Raw genomic sequence first — 12635 nt, 5'->3', positions numbered from 1 at the left:
CATATACTTTACATGGTGTCTAGTACATAAGTGATGCTCAGTAGACATTAGGTGCATCTATGTGTTGAGTGGAAATCTAACTCAAATTTTAAAACATCTTTTTTTTTTGAATAGACAAAGTTAGTTAAGCTGTGATATCAAAAAAGTTAGGCAAATAAAATACTTTCTGGATGAAAGTACTGTGATAAATTAGCTCATAAAAGCATTTTACCTTTTCATAACATTTAATTCATTGCTTGAATTGTGAAAATTATGCTTCTTTTGAAGTTCCTGTGTTCCACCTAATAGAAACAAAATTTCCTTTTCCAAAGAAGATTATTGCATGGTTATAGGTAATATTATTTGTACTCTATTATTACACAGAGTTTAATAAATTTAAAAATTACAGTAGTATTGTTTTATCGTGCACTAGGATGCTTGTGGCAATGGATCTATCCTCTTACTAATTTCCTATGTTGCTCTATGTAAGTATTGAGAAAAGCCTCTCCCCTCTCCCTTATCATTGAACTACAAAGTCTTGCTAGCTGGTTACTTGTTAAAAATCTGAATCCCAAAGACAGTAAAGTGCTATGTAGTTGGAAAAGATGTAAAGAAGTAATAATTTCCAGACTTTCCAGCTGCATAAAATCATCAGTCTAGACCTAAGAATTTTCTTCAGAGAAGTTAACTTGACTTTAGATTAGAGTTAAAATATTTACAAATCACAAGATAATCATTGAACTTTTTTTAAACCAACAATCTTCTATTGATTATGCTGGATATTCTCCACTTGCCCCTCTAGATTCACTCTCCACCCTTCTCCATCCTATGCTGTGTTTCTGAAAATGGATTTTTACCTTCTCAACCGGATTCCCTTATCTTGTAGCTTTCATCTGGGATGGTCAATGGAAAGCACGGGTAGGAAATTTGAAAGTACGAAGGGTCATGGTCCCAGGGTCCTAGGATCGAGTCCCACATGGGGCTCCCTGCAGGGAGTCTGCTTCTCCTCTGCCTATGTCTCTGCCTCTCTCTCTGTGCCTCTCATGAATTAAAAAAAAAAATCTTAGAAGCTAGGAAGGGAGTAAGAAGTAAAGTTGGGGATGTCTTGCCAAACTCACTACCTATTGGGTCACAAGTTGGCATTGGCTGTGTTTCTACCCATTGCCCAGATCATCTGTTAGGCATCCATCTTAGAGTCGTATCCCCTGCATCTTAGAGTCGTATCCCCTGCATCTGGGTTCCAATGACCACTTTTTCCCCTTCCCCTTCAAATTTAGGGGTGGTAACAGTTCCCAGTTCTTTTTAGCTCTGGAACACTACACAAGCATTTATAATGTATCCTTTCATTATATTTTCCTTAATTATACCAAATGAGTGCATCTCATTTCCACTGAGACTTTGACCTGTCAGTATGATATACCAGGTATCATGGCAGATTAAGAATACATGGGAAGAATGAAACTGAAAAGACTGTTCTAGGTAACTTACAACTCAACTATAGAAAGTCAATGAATAGTGCTGCATCTTTAAAAAGATTTTATTTATTTATTCACGAGAAACACACAGAGAGAGGCAAAAACATGGGCAGAGGAAGAAGCAGGCTCCCTGCAGTGAGCCCTATGTGGAACTCGATCCCCAGACCCGAGATCATGCCCTAAACCAAAGGCAGACAGTCAACCACTGAGCCACCAAGGTACCCCTGAATAGTGATGTATTATATAGCTCAAATATATTATGAGTCTAGGAAAGGAGAAATTAGTAATGAATATAAAAGTCAAGAAAAGATTCAACCTTCAGATCTCAAAAAGTCTTTCTTGACATTTGAATGAAAAGTCCAACTATTACATGTTCTTATGGTACAGAGCATCTGTAATTTGTAGCCATGGTTGAGATTTTACATGTTTTTATTTGATTATTTAACTGGCATTGGTTTCATCCACTGGATAATTAGCTCTATGGTGACAGAGATCATGTCTGCTTTTTGTCTTACAGTTGTAATCTCAGCACCTAGCACTATGAATGGCACATAGTAAGCCCTCACTACTTTACTTGTTGATTAACTACTTAAATTAGTGAATGGATAAGAATACTAAAGTAGATATGGTGAACAATTTTAACAATATCAAATCAGGTTTAGAGATCATTTACCAGGTTCAGGGATCGCAGTAACATTAAATATCTCTGGGAATCTTTCTTCAAAGATACAGAGAGATATATCTTTTTGACTAAGTTCTTTTTAGGAGTAGATCAATCAAACTCTGTGACTTTTGTCCTTATCCAGAGCATAGTCTTAAATAATAAGACTTCCAGGCCAAATGTTGTACCACATAATTGCTTTCACTGACACATCCAAAGGACAATCAAAAGCCTCTTCAGTTGATGACAAGTGACATTCTCTAGGGTTGATTTAGATTTGCACACTTGTTGCCAGAAGTATGAGTTCCCTGGGAATGTGGTTGTTTATGATCTAAGTAGTCAATGGTTCTCAAACTTTTGTGCATCAGAATCTATTTGTTATGTGCAAATTACTTGCCACCCGTGGAGTTTCAGACTCAGTAGGTCTGAAGAGGGGCTCAAGAATTTGCATTTCCAGGTGCTGCTGGTGCTGCTGGCCTGGGGAACAATTTTGAGAAGCACTGCACTAAGGAAGCCTTCTTCATCAGAACTCCTGAGTATGACTGGACAAATAATTTTGCAACTAAGAGTTTCTCTTTTCTCACAACTTATATATTCTATTTTAATCTACTATGTTGTTCTTGAACATTCAACTTTAGCAAACATTTATTGAGAGGTCATCACAGGATAGCACCATGTTAAGTGTCTGAAACAAATAAACACAAAAAAAAAATTCCTTGTCCTCATGGAGTTTAAATTTACTATTTATAGTAAGAAATACCAAAACCACATTTTGTGCTTATTTGGTGGGAAATAACCTTTCCTAAGAAAGCATCTTTTGTTGTAATGGTGATCTTATTCTATTCACCTCACTAGTTTTCAACTCCTAAGTTTTTCAGAGAAAGAAAGACAGCATTACAATGAAATAAATCTATTTTGTGTCCTAAAAAAACAGCCCTTGACAGACTAGGATACATAATGCCTTTTTTCATAATTTCTTTTAATTGTATTCAAATACCTTGTTTGTTTATTTGTTTTTCCATGGATATTCGGCAATGCCAGAGAGGATGTTTGAAGTTTCTCTGCTTCATATGAAAAAAGTGCCCAAGACTTAAATTTCTCAAGCTTTTCCTGGTACATAATATTAATCATTATAGGAAAAGACCTACCTAAGCCAACATGGAGAATATGTAGGCTAGAAATTCTGCAATCCACTTTATGGAAAACTTGCATTAAACAGTGATCACTGCATTTGTTTCCTAAACTGACTAAATCTGGTGAGATCAAAAAAGGCCATCTTAATATTTTTGTTCACACGTTTTTGCTACCTTTATCCTCACACATAGACCAAGAATTTGTGCACCCTTGCATGTATTTATAGTTTGTAGAGTTTTCTATTGACTTTATTATAAAATAGAATTTAAAATATTTTTAAGGAGATTAATGATCCAGATAATTAAAAAATCATCACTAACTAAGAATTAAAGCATACATACATTCACTTACATTACAGTAGAACTATATATTAGGAACATAGTAAATAATTTCTATAAGTTATTCTATTACCAAATGACTAATGACAGGAATGAGATAAGAAAGATGGGTGGCTCAGGATCAGAATAGAAAGTAAGTTGCATACTTTGATAAGGAGCTTGAACTCTGACATTGGAATCTGATAGCCTGAGAGCCCATCTTTGCTCTACTATTAATTAAATCACTAAGTGACCTTGGACACTTCTAGTCTCTCAAATTGACAATTTCTGTATCTGTAAAATGGGTTTAACAACAATACTTCAAAAGATTGCTTTGAGTTAACTCAAGTAAAAGTTCTGAGCTGAGACTCTCTCACATAGTTAAGTATGTAATACATGTTAGCTGTATAGGGCGTGATGCATATTAATTGCAGACAGCTAAGTCTATTGACAGAACAAGAAAATGGAACATGGATAAGAGAAACAGAGGCAAGCCAAGCATACTGAAGTGTTCCTGATCAGTGTTTCCTCCAGAGTGCAATGGACCACTAGTTTAGGCAGATGTTCCAAGAGGTACCATTTCAGGGCCAACTATATCTAGGAAACACTGAATTTTGTACCATCTTTTTGGATATATTTATTTGTATATCAGTATCCTTGAGAAATTTTTCAAAATATCTCTGAACATCTCCGAGTCCTTCCAAAACTTGCTAACTATGGCTCTCCTACACTGCCAATTTTGTCCTATAGAGCTTTGGTTCTGTAAAACATGTTGGGAAATGCTGATCCCATACTTAACATCACTTTAGTAGGGTGAGGGACTGGTAGTAGGACAAAAAAGACAAGTGAGAGTCAAGGAAGATTACAAGTAGAATGGACAGAAATTTTATAAGCAGAGGGACCATGGCATGCATGCATTACCTCAGTGTTAACTTCTCTTTCCTTTGAGCAGCAATGGCAGTTTTAAAAAATGTAAAAACTAAGAACAGAAGATTTTATAAGCAATGGCACGTGTCCGATACGGTGGGAAATAGTAGTGTCAGCACATTCCACATCGGTAATTGGTTGTCATTGTGCATATTCACAACAAATTGGGCCCTTTGCTCCTAACTTAAACACCCATTTTTGCCTAATTAAGTTGTGTATTTACATGTCACATTATCTTTGTTAGTACATGGAAATCCAGCTGGTGACCTAGCAGGAAGTCCCTTGAAGTCATAACTCTTAATTACCTTCCCTGGAGCCTTCCCTTGAATTGAGAGGTAGTCAGAATGGGTTACAAGGAGCATCTTAGGAACAACGTGCAGATGTACAAGCCCTGGTGTTTTCAGCTAGAAGCCCTTGCTTAGTTCTTTACAGTAGTGGCATAGGTTTAGACTCAGATAGAGCTGTGTTCAAATATATTAACTAGCTTGTATAACTTTGACAAGTTACTCAATCTTTCTGGGTCTCAGTTTACTCAATATTAAAATGAAGAAATAATAATACCTAAATCCATAGAACTTGAGAGAAGAGAAAATGGAGAACTATGTTTAAAGCACTTAACATGGCCTCTGAAATACAAGACATGCTCACTAAAGAGTGACTTTCTTTTTATACCATTATTGTAATTATGACTATTATTATGTCCTCATGTGCAGTAACAAATGGTTAAGTATTTGTTGCCAAAAAATTATAGAAGTGTCAGAGCACCTGGGTGGCTCAGTCAGTTAGGCACCTTGGGCTCAGGTCATGATCTCAGGGATTGAGTTCCACATCAGGATCCCAGCTCATCGGGGAGTCTGCTTCTCCTTCTCCTCCTCGCTCCTGCTCTCTCTCATTATTTGTGTTGCTATCTCTGTCTCTCTCTCAAATAAATAAGTAAAATCTTTTTAAAAAAATTTATAGGAGTATATATAATAGATAAGATTAATTAATAATAAGTAAATCATTGTTAATGTCTCCTATGAATGATTTGTCAATTTGATGTTTTCTGTCTTCATTAAAAATGCATCCTTTTTTGTTTCATATTTCATGTTAAAATGTTAGATTTCTTTTTGGTGCACTATCTGCATTTTTCAAAACATACAATGCTTCAAAGATTTTAAGGGGTTCAATAAATATTATTAAATAAACCATTGAGATGAAAACAGGACACCATGTCACCAGGAACACAATGAAATAATTCATGATTACTGAAGATGAAGACGTGTCACCAGGAACACAATGAAATAATTCATGATTACTGAAGATGAAGATGAATAAATTTCAGCAATGCCACAAAAGTGGGTGAGAATGCTTAGCTAATCAAAAAAGTTAAGGCTAAGGAAGATGTATGTCTTATGATGGGATTCAAATGATGTAAGTATGTCTTATCTCATGTAATAAAAGGACTGATCACACCACTGAAAATTATTTCACATACCTCTTTTAACATGAATACCTATTAACTATTTCATGGCCAAGATCTGTGCTAAGGATCACATTTATTATGCCATTGACATCTGACAGATACTCTAGAATAAGTACCATTAGCCCCAATTTACAGATGAGGAAGCTGAGGGAAAATAAAACTGGGAATTGCCTCAATCCAGCATTTCTGTCAGTACCTTTCTTTTAGAGAAAGAGGATACATCACTAGCCACAGGAGCATTTGGGGTTGAGTTACAGCATTCCCATCATCTTGCAGTTTTTTTCATGGATGAGCATTTTCTCCAGCTGGACAGAGTCATTCTGGTGGGTTTTTCTGGCTTATGTTGGTCAAGAATATTTTTTTCTCTGCATTTCTGGTTTAAAATTCCATGTACATCAGATATGATTCATAGTGTATTTTTTTCTGCATAGAAAAGGCCTAACTATACTGAAAGAGAGTTTGACAAAAAGAAAGGAAAGAGAGATATGGACGGGGTGAAGCTTTGGATCCAGTCATTCCCCCATTTAGCTTCCCTGATGCCTTTTTGTGTTCTCATTATGTCACCAACATGTTTTTTCCTTTTAAGCTAATTAAAGTCAGGTTTCTGAAACTTTCAATTAGAAGAGTTCCTCCTATTTAAATCAAAGAGGTTAAGCCCAAAATTACATGGCTAGTTAGTTGTAGAGGCACAAGTCAAACGCAGGTCAGTTAATGCAAAAGCCCCTTTCTCGACTACTAGAAACTGAATCACAATGTGACAAACATATTCAACCATCAGTGTGAGCAAGATAAAAAAAAAATACCTTTTAAGGACTCTTGGACATTTTTCTAATGCACTAACAATGCAGTGTATAAAATGAAGCCTTGAACTGTCAATACAAGTAACTACTTTCACACTAAAATATTTTAAACCAATTAAAATAGATATTTATGGCAGATGATTGATTGAATAAGCAGCCCAATCCAGCAGTTCATCAATTGTGATACCATGCTCACGCAGTTTTAAATTCTGGTTTTAGATACCATGCTCACGCAGTTTTAAATTCTGGTTTTAGAAATTATAGCTGTAGTAGAAATTATAGTTGTAGAATAGTGGCATGTTCGTGGATAGCAGCTAAGTAGCAGGCACGGGGCAAAAGGAAAAGAGACAGCTGTCTCTTTTTTTCTCTTTGAGAAGCTCTCTCAGTTTCTCTGAGTCATTGAAAATAATGTACCAACAACTCACCTAATGACAAAATGCTAATGGTGGTGATGAACTCATGAAAGTGTATAGTCTATAACATTTTCATTATATAAAGAACATCTTTTCTAGTTTAGAACTGATAATAAGCTATAAATACAGACATGTACATGTAAACATCTTCCTGATACTTTGGCATTGAATGTTGTTTTGTTACCAAGTCTAGTCGTTCACATGAACAATGGATCTTGGTCTTGACCTGTAAGAACCTCAAATGGATGCCATTTGGTAAGTAAAACCATCATTTTCTAGGTTGCCAAAAAGCAATCTGCAGGGGCTGGAGGTGACTTTATCCCTATGGGCAGATGTTATGATACCCCACACTATTCTAGAAAGCCCACAGCTGCCAGGCTATTTCATGGGGTGCTCTTAAACATCGCCCAACATGAGCTAATATTTCATTTTAACTGTAGTTCTGGGAAACACAAATGGAGATGTTGGGTTGGAAATATACGAGGTGCATTGGACACGGGGTATTTTGATTCTGAATGCAGAGTATCCCCCCAAAATATGTACTCCTCTGAAACTGTTTCCGTATGTTTCCTGATCCACAGCTTTCACGACAGACATGGTGTTATCTTGATTAATGCCTTTGTCGTAAATATATGATGAATGGAACTTTATGCCCATTCTTGGCCTTTCTCACTGTAACAAAATCAAAGTAAATATATATTATTCTGCTACAAATGTGTTTTTTTCATCCAGTGTAATACACAAAGATGCCCCATTCCGACAGCAGCTCCATTTTCATACATGCCTAGAAAGGAATGAAAATGTATTTTCTGAAGCTAAGGTCTCTTTTCTTTTCTTTCTTTCTTTTTTAAAAAGATGTTATTTATTTATTCGTGAGAGACACAGAGAGAGAGGCAGAGACATAGGCAGAGGGAGAAGTGGGTTTGCTGTGGGGAGCCCAATGTGGCACTCGATCCCAGGACTGGATCAAGACCTGAACCAAAGGCAGACACTCAATCACTGAGCCACCGAGGGGCCCCAAGGTCTCTTTTTTTCTATAAGAAGTAATACTCATATTGTTTTTCACTTATATCAAGGGCTTACATAAATCAGAAAATTCCTTTCCTTTCTATTATTTACCAATGCCAAATTTGGAAAAACAAAAGAAAGTTGACATTCATCAGTCATGTCAAACAAAATTTTATCTAATTTTTGTTCTTTTGGGTTATTTGGCATTTTTCATTCCATGTTTAATTCCGATAAAAAATTCCCATATTTCTCTATTAAAAGCAGTCCCTCATTAAAAAAAAAAAAAAAAAAAAAAAGCAGTCCCTCAGCAAACATTCTGTGTACCTGTTTATTGTAAATTCTTAACAGTGGGAGCATTGAGCCAGAGGAAGTATGCATTTTAGATTTTTTTTCACATACCAATTTGAACTAACCCTTGAAAAGTTACACCAGTTTATGTGTTTACCTGCATGCTTGTTTTGTTTTGTTTTGTTTTTTGGTATTTTTTTTTTTTTTTTTTTTTTTTACCTGCATGCTTTAAAAAGCTTGACTTACGTCCTCTTTTCTGGCTGGAACCATGGAGGGTGCAGAAGAGAAGAACAAGAAGGTTCCTGCTGTGCCAGAAACCCTTAAGAAAAAGCGAAGGAATTTCGCAGTTGAAGGTCAAGCATCTGAGGAAAAACATTTGCCCATAAGATGCTTCGAAAGGCAAGGAGGAAGCTAATCTATGAAAAAGCTAAGCATTACCACAAGGAATACAGGCAGATGTACAGAAGTGAGATTCGAGTAGCAAGGATGGCCAGAAAAGCTGTCAACGTCTACATGCCTGCAGAACCCAAGTTGGCATTTGTCATCAGGATCAGAGCTATCAATGGTGTGAGCCCAAAGGTTCGAAAGGTGTTGCAGCTTCTTTGCCTTCTCCAGATCTTCAATGGCACCTTTGTTAAGCTCAACAAGACTTCAGTTAACATGCTAAGGATTGTGGAATCATATATAGCATGGGGGGACTCAAACCTGCAGTCAGTGAATGAATTGATCTACAAGCGTGGTTATGGCAAGATCAATAAGAAGCGAATTGCCCAGACAGATAACACATTGATTGCCTGATCTCTTGGTAAATATGGCATCATCTGCATGGAGGATCTGATTCACGAGATCTATACTGTTGGAAAACGTTTCAAAGAAGCGAATAACTTTTTATGGCCTTCAAATTATCTTCTCCACATGGCGGAATGAAGAAAAAGACCATTCATTTTTGTAGAAGGTGGAGATGCTGGCAACAGGGAAGACGAGATCAATAGGCTTATTAGAAGGATTAACTTTTTTTTTTTCAGGTTTTCATGCCAGTAATTTATTGAACGGAGGTCTGTACACAGGCAAACCTTACTGCGGAAACCAAGACATCAGGAGCTCCCCCATCCCCACCCCCTCAGCCCTCCAGGGTGGGGAGAGGAGGGAGGAGACCTCAGGGGCAGAGGACAGGAGGGGGGACACAGCTGTAGAAGGGGGATGGGCCGATTGGACGGTGTGAATTTTTTGTAGTCTGGTCAGTTAATAAATGACCACTTTCAAATGGAAAAAAAAAAAACAACAACAACAATTTAACTTAGTCCAAAGTATATTTAAATGTTTTTATTTTTGTTCTTTATAGTGAGAAGAGGTTGCACATTTTTTCTTTTTTTTTTTCATTTGCTTTGGAAAATTTGTTTCTTTGCCTTATCTTTGTCTTCATATTTTTTAAACTATATCTTGTATATTTTCCTTGGCTGTTTCATTTTTATTAATTTGAAAACTTTTTTATATTAAAAAATTATATTTTATGCCTCAAATGCAACCTTAGTTTTAGAGTCAATCAATTAGTTAATTAAATGACTTTGTTAATTACCTTTTGACTTTTTGAAGGGAAATTTTTTATAAGCACACAAAAACTATAAACATTTATATAATTCAATTGGCTACATTCTTTCAGGCATTTAGACATTTGTTCCTGCTTAGAAAGTCTTATGTTAATCAATTATTATTAAAGAAAATATGATCTATTCTTTTCTATTTATAGCTTCATTTATACATGCAAATCTCTGATTATAGAAAATTGACTATTGTATAAGAAAGACAGAATAAGAAGTATGTTTAATTCCCCTCCCCCAATAGATTACCTGTTTTCCCAACACCATTTATTTATTTTTTAGAGATAGAGGTGTTAAAATGATAAAAGTTAGGTGAACTGAGCTTTAATCATCTTATCAATAAAATAATTGTGATGCTTCTTCATTGCGTGACACAAAATATCCAAGAATATAGTCAATACGAAAACAACCAATAACCATGAAACAGCTTTTAAGCTTTGTTAAATTTGAATCCATGTTTTCAACTTGTGAAGACTTTTATCTTATGTGTACAAATTAAATTTCAGAGATGGAAAATTTAGTTTAGTAAAATCTATAATTTTAAATGAGACAAAAAAATCTACACACAAATTTTACTAAAATCTAGATGATGATGATTTTCCATGTGACAATTGTTGACCTACTGATGACAATTGTCATGAGAATATTGCCATATGCTATTGACCCATCATATGTTGGACATCGGCTTTCCAATATGACGGGCCAGGGTTTTCTTTGAGTCACTTTTCTTTGTCATCCTTGCATTTGAAAACCAGAGCACAGTAGATGTTCAAGGCATTTTAGATTATTGAATTTACATCGCTGGATTTGGCAATTCAATCCCTCATGGTAACAAATTGCTAAGTATTACTCATTGTGATTCCATCCAATGTCCTGGGAAAAAATACCAAGTCCTGATTCTATTACAATTATACTTTAATTAGCAATACTTTGCCAGCAATAGACCACTATGAATTTTGTTCCACTGGGTACAGATATTAGTATATTTAAGTTTAAAAAGGCTGAAATGCAGCAGATTTAGTGACATTCGCAATTCATACATGCACCTAGTGCTAACTGCCAAAAAAGAAAGATATTCTTTGCAATATCCTAGGGGAGGCAGGGAGAAAAATTCTACAGAACTGAATAGGCAGGCGGCCCATAGGGATGCAAGTTGCCTTAATGGGTACTGTGCCAGTGCACAGTATTGAAGGGCATAAATAAAATGCGATATAAATAGAAAAGAAAGAGGAAGACTCCATATCCATAGGGACATATAAAGTATTGTGATAATATTATAACAACTGTTAAATAACTTGTTCTCAAAATCCATTTAAAAGTGAAAGATCAGAGTAAAATTTCATTTAAAAAAAAAGGTTATGTCCCCTATCAGTCATTTTTTGACATAGTGATGTATTATTAGGTAAACACCAAAAATAAATAAATAATAAAAACTAAACACCTCTAACTTTACATATGAAACCAGGATTTAGGATGATGAACTAATCATCATATGGAACATAAAAAAAAAATCATTGTTTCAGTCTGACAACATGAAACTGGAATAAACTGTTATGGGCTGAATTATGTTCCCCTGCAGATCTCAAATAGTGGAGTCATAACCCTCAGAGTGTGACTGTATTTGTAGGCAGGGCCTTTAAAGAGGTAAATAAGGTAAAATGAGGTCTTGCAAGTGGGTCCTAATCTAATATGACTGGTGTCATTATAAGAAAAGGAGATTAGGACAGGGGAACACATGGGAAGACAACCATCTACAAAACAAGGACAGTAGCCTCAGAAGAAGCCAGCCCTGCTGACACCTTAATCTCAGACTTGGTACTTTGTTACGGAAGCCTTAGCAAACTAATATAATATAATTCACATACCTTTTTTTCTTTTTTTCAAAATCTTTAGATTTGCATTCAGTGTAATATGTTTGTATTGTTTTTTTTTTTTTTTTTTGGATTTTTTTGTTTCTAAAGATTTTATTTATTTGACAGAGAGCACAAACAGAGAGAGTGGCAGGCAGAGGGGGAAGGAGAAGCAGGCTCCCCCCTGAGCAGAGAGCCAGACATGGGGCTAAATCTCAGGACCTTGGGATCATGACCTGAGCCAAAGGCAGATGCTTAACCAATGGAGCCACCCAGGCGCCCCTCAAGGTAATATGTTTTATTAACTTTGCACATGTTCTTATTTGATTCTCAGGATATTATCTTAGGGCAATGAATTATGCTTAATTCATTATTAATTCAAACGTATGAGGAAAATGCGATTAAGAATATACATAACTGGCTATGTTCACTCAATTTATATGTCACCCAGCCAAAGATTGAAACTAGATATGTCTCGTTCCAAAATGTTTCTTTTAATCACCATGCTATATATTCATGCATGCCAATCTTTGACAAAAGATTGCCTATGAGCTGTTCAAATGGTAAAATAACTGTCAAAGGTAAAAACAAGGTGAGATTATTTCGGTGATTAAAATATTCAAGGGTTGCCTCCTGTCCTACTTAGAATCTAATAGATTGTCGATAAACCAGACAGAACACAAGCTTAAGACTAGAGGCTTCTTAAGGAAAGCTCTGTTG

The 12635-nt window shown here is 35.7% G+C and overlaps 1 pseudogene; it reads left to right on the top strand.

Moving 5' to 3' along the window:
* Nucleotides 1-8735: 8735 nt before the first annotated feature.
* LOC112911935 (large ribosomal subunit protein uL30 pseudogene) lies at nt 8736-9508 on the top strand (annotated as a pseudogene).
* Nucleotides 9509-12635: the final 3127 nt, after the last annotated feature.

Source organism: Vulpes vulpes, chromosome 6, assembly GCF_048418805.1.
Source record: "Vulpes vulpes isolate BD-2025 chromosome 6, VulVul3, whole genome shotgun sequence".
NCBI lineage: Eukaryota > Metazoa > Chordata > Mammalia > Carnivora > Canidae > Vulpes > Vulpes vulpes.
Note: the sequence above shows the minus strand (reverse complement) of the source record. Positions and strands in the feature narration are given on the sequence as shown.